The 5001-nt window shown below is 39.9% G+C and overlaps 1 long non-coding RNA gene across 1 annotated transcript; it reads right to left on the bottom strand.

Moving 5' to 3' along the window:
• Nucleotides 1–1627: 1627 nt before the first annotated feature.
• On the bottom strand, nucleotides 1628–3269 carry LOC105049636 (uncharacterized). Its single transcript, XR_012142899.1, has 3 exons — nucleotides 3046–3269; nucleotides 2501–2951; nucleotides 1628–2421 (listed from the first exon to the last, which is right to left on the bottom strand). It is a non-coding gene; the product is annotated as an uncharacterized lncRNA (long non-coding RNA).
• Nucleotides 3270–5001: the final 1732 nt, after the last annotated feature.

The raw sequence follows: 5001 nt of genomic DNA, 5'->3' as shown, positions 1-5001 counted from the left end.
CAGGTTAAAGAAAATTTCTCATTGTAGCAATTGATTACTTCACAAAGTAAGTGAAAGCTAAATATTTAGCACAAATTATTGAGCAAATGGTTAGAGACTTCATTTGAAAGTCAATATATGTCGATTTGAGCTTCCAAGGATAATTATAACCAATAATGGCCGACAGTTCGATAATGCAAAGTTCAGAGATTTCTATTCCAAACTTCACATCAAACATCGGTACACTTTTGTTGGGCACCCTCAATCTAATGGAGAAGTCAAGGTCACAAATCAGATAATTTTCTAAGATTTGAAAAAGAGACTAGACCAAGTTAGAAGACTTTGGGCTAACGAGCTTTATAGCGTGTTATGAACGTGCCGAACAACACTCCAAACACCAACTAGTGAAACACCCTTCAAGTTAGCCTTCGGCATAGAAGCTCTCATCCCGATGGAGATCGATCTACTGTCGCATAGGATGGAGAGCTTTAATGAACAAAAAAACTCGATCATCTCCATACCGAACTCGATTTTCTTAAAGAAGCAAGGTAGCGAGCTCGTATCAGAATGGCCTCTCATCATTAGAAGGTGGCCCACTATTACAACTCCTGGATAAAGCTAAAGTCCTTTAGATGTGGCGACCTTGTCCTTCGTTGATTCAAAGTCTCTAAACCTACTAAACAAGGTAAGTTAGCAGGGAACTAGGAAGGATCCTATCGAATTTTCAATGTAATTCATCCGGGATCCTATCAAATTGAAGAACTTGATGGTACTCTAATACCTCAGACTTAAAATTTTAAGAATCTAAGGATATACTATCAATAAATCTTGTTACTAAAGGAATGCTTAATGCGGTCCTTGTTTCAAGCCACTTATGTGTTGTTGAATTTTATTCGGCTCTCATTGATGTCACTTCGGCCTACGATCTACATCATACATGGTAATTCATTTTAAGTCAATAAGATTCAAAATTGAATTCAAAAAGTGACAAATAGATTTCAAAAAAAAAGTTATTTCATTAAATGAAGTATCTTTACAACCTCATGTGTTACATTCTTCGCATACAAAAAAAAAGAGAAAAGAGATACAAAATGTGTACAAAAGATCTCATCATCTCCCATGTCCTTTGGATTTCCTCGACGATCTTCCTTGACTTCTAGAGCCTTTGGGATGTTTGGGTGGCAACCTCGAATCATCAGGGACTTCGATCTTCAGTCCCTCAATATAGTCTTAACTCTTCGATGACCCACCAGTGGCAATAGCCACATCAAGCTCTTGTGATGCAGGCATATATGTTCGAAATAACACTCCAAACTTCATGGCATAGCTCCTTGACATCAATATTCATCAAAGTCAAGAGTGCCAAATCGATGTTAGGAAAATTTTTTTTTGCCTTGGTGATCCATCGGTTGAAGCCCATCTTAGACACCCAGAAGAACATGCCCGTATTCTCAGCAATTGCTCATATACTAATTGCGATAATAGTTGACTTTGAAATATTTTCTCCATCTTTGAAATAAATAATATTTTCACAAAAAGAACAACCTTTCAAGTTGGCTACAAATATAGAATAAGCAAAAACACAACAAAGGAAATGAGGAACAGAAAAGTATTTCATTTCATTACAAAGTTTTTTGTTACAAGCTTGACATAAAGAGTGAAGACAAAACAAAAGACTAAAAAAATATAGAATTATTGACTAAAAGAAGCTTCGACATTAACCTTTTGACTCAGCTAGTTCTCGGACATATCCATCTCAAGGACTTTGGTCAGAGCAGAAGGGACATTGGTAACGGCTTCGAAGCAAACCTCCATCTATGCCTGATCGAGAGCAAAAGACTCTATGACCATAGTGATCGTCACTTCAGCATGAGCTACAGTATCTGAACTAGTAGCCACTTCGGGAGGAATAGCCGCTTCAAGAGCAGATGCCTTATCCTCTTTGTCTTCACTCTCCATCAGCTCACTCAGTCATGGGATGATGCAGCTGATGTCGACCTTGAGGAATAACTCTTTCACCTTCTTGAGGCACTCTTTGAAGCTGATGTGGTAGGAGGAAATGGCACCCTCAGTGAACTTGAACTAGAAGTCATCAGATGCCTTATTCTCCACCACCTTCGCTCCCGTGCACTTCACCCTCTCTTCGATAGCAAGAAGGGCCTTATCGGTTGTCTTCTTATAATATCGATGCTCGGCCAAGTTCTTTCTCATCTCAGTCTATTCCTTCTTGATGTCTTGCTCAAGAGATTTTATTCTCCTCCAAGACTCTTCAAGGTCGGATTCCAACGGAACCTTGTCTTCTTCAACCTTCTTGGAGGTAGCCTTTAACTTCTCAGCTAACTTCAACCCATCCTCAGCTCTCCATAACTTCTCTTTAAGAGAAGCCTTAGTCCGATCATGTTCCGCTAAGGTTTCTTGAATAAAGAGAAGTGAGTGCACCATCTGCATGAGGAAAATGAGTTACAAAAGAAAAAAAAGAAAGCAAGAAGGAAAAATAAAAGAGGAAAGAGGAAGAACTCACAGAAATGATGCTGATTGAACTTGCATCCAAAGCACATTCGATCAAAATGTTCCTCCATAACTCCGATCTGTTGGGAGAATGAGGAGATTTATCAATTCACTAGCAAGTTAACCATCTATCAAAGCCAATGCATCCTTCCTCAAAGTCTTCATCAGCATCATGCTTTCCTCCTGAGCAATAGGTTCGGAAGGAGGTCAGTCATTACCCAAAGAAGGACCTAGAGTCATGCCAATTGGTATCACGACCGCCACTTCAATTTAAGAGATGTCAGACCTCGAAGCCACATCCAATGAAACCACCATCGCTGTGGAAGACTTCAGCTGAGGTCGAGGTGGGCTAGAAGAACTCGACTTCTTCCTTTTTGAGGGCTCAGCCTCTAGACACGAGCCTAATTTCTTCTTCCCCTTCCTCACTTGTACAACCATGATGTCGTCGAATGTCAACTTCATTTCTATAATGACAAAGAAAAAAGAAAAAAAGAGAGTTAGAAGTCTGTAGTGATGAAACACAAAACATTAAAAGAAGCATGAAGAATAATAACCTACGTTGGGGATCGACGTGGCTAATGCTAGCATCATACAGTCCCTGCTTGATTAGCAGGTTCTTGAACTGAGAAATATGGATACCGATCAGTTTCTGGTAGTCTCCAAGGTCCTCTTCGAAAAGATCCTTCTTAGTGGTCAGCTCCAGCCAAGGTTTGCCCCAAGTGGTCTTAAAGCCCCAAGCCTGATCCAAAGAGAAAAAAATTTCATCCAATTATGAACCAAAGATGAAAGACTAGCTACGATCTTATACTTCAGACGAGGGAAGAAGTACCACCACTTCTTATTGTAGGGATGCTTCTTCAAAAAAAATAGAGACCTAAAGAGTGAACATCATAGAGAAATGTTGATGATGTCGCAGATCAAAATAAAGGCAATCAAAAATTGAATCCCATTCAAAGTTATCGAGGGGGAAAGGATCTTATAGTAATTTAAAATATTGCAAATGAAAGGATGGAGAGAAAATCGAAGATCAAATAGAAGTGCCTCCTCATAGAAGGTGACACAACCCTCTAAAGAATTGAAAACCTATCATTCTTGCAAGGTTCCACTAACCTAAAAGATGGGATGAAATATTGAATCTAAAACTTCCACAAGTCAGACTCAATAAAAATGAGACTCTTCATGGTTGGGTCATAGAGATACACGGCCCTTAACCACGAGGAGCCTCATCGGAGGCTTTTAATGGAGCAACCCTAGATCCTTTTGGAGAAGAAGAGCTAAAAGGTTCAGGGCTACTATCTTTCATATGTCTATGAGAGGCCATGAGATTTAAGAAAGAAGAATGAAAACCTATCAAAGTAACAAAGGATAGGGAAGCTAAAGAACCTAAGCTTAAGGGGTGAAGAAGAGAAGAGACGAACCAACTGCAAGACTTCTTATCGGGAGCATGTTTGGAAGATGCTGAAATGCTATCCAGAAAGAAAGCTTTAAGAACAAGAGTTGCAGTAGCAGTGGCGAAAAGATGAAAGCCAAGCCTAAATACCCTTATTAACATGGGACATCAACAGCTCCGATCTTCTGATTCTCGCTATCCGCATTGCCACTTAGCATCATTTGGTGCATTGAGGTGGCATACCAAAAAATGCTACTTTTTGAAATCATTATGACTCCTCAAATCTCGCTCTAACATTACTGCAGAAAGGACGTACCAGTTACTTTTTCAAATTCAAACGATGTACCTCTTTTTATGCCACGATGGATAATTAATGCAGAATGACAGTGCAATAGTTCAATAACGAAATTCATGCCATTACAAGCACTAAATGGTAATTGGACCAAAAGTGGTCGATGACTATAGGTACCAATTAAAGTGCAAATTCAGAAGCAACCCAATGCAAGTTGTTGATATCCCGAAGCACTGCACATTAGGAGCAGAACTCTCTTTACATCGATAAAAATCCGAAGTGGTGTTCAGCTACTTCGACGAAGCCCCACAAAGATACAGGAGCTCGTCACAACACAAGACCCTGAAATCCAATGATGATCTACTTCCTAGTATGAAATGCTTCGAACTGAAAAGTGGAGAGCAAATCTTGGGCCATATTTAGTCCATCTGATAACATGTCTGATCTTAGAAGGTGTGGCAAACGCCTGACGTTATGATGTGGATAATCAATGACATGTACTTTGCTCGATGTTGATATCATCAATTGGAAGCTGATCACCTGAGGTCGGCCATCGAACAAGATCTATATCATCGATGCTCTGTCGATCTCATCTCATTTCCACTCCGATTCTCCATAAGCCATTTTCGGATGCTACAAGAAGCCATTGGCATGCGGATTATGTTGAGTTGGTATTTAGTTGTAACAGCCTACGTGGGCAACTGGCCCTATAAGCAATCACCAACAACTTGCTAACAATCCACTACTCTAGTTCTGGCGGTTGCTAACCATCTAACAAACTCTTCCTTATAAAAGAGAAGGGGAAGAAAGGGAGGACTTTCTGAACACCATC

This window comes from Elaeis guineensis, chromosome 7 (assembly GCF_000442705.2).
Source record: "Elaeis guineensis isolate ETL-2024a chromosome 7, EG11, whole genome shotgun sequence".
NCBI classification, from domain to species: domain Eukaryota; kingdom Viridiplantae; phylum Streptophyta; class Magnoliopsida; order Arecales; family Arecaceae; genus Elaeis; species Elaeis guineensis.
The sequence above is the reverse complement of the archived record's forward strand: the minus strand, read 5'-3'. Positions and strand labels throughout refer to the sequence as shown.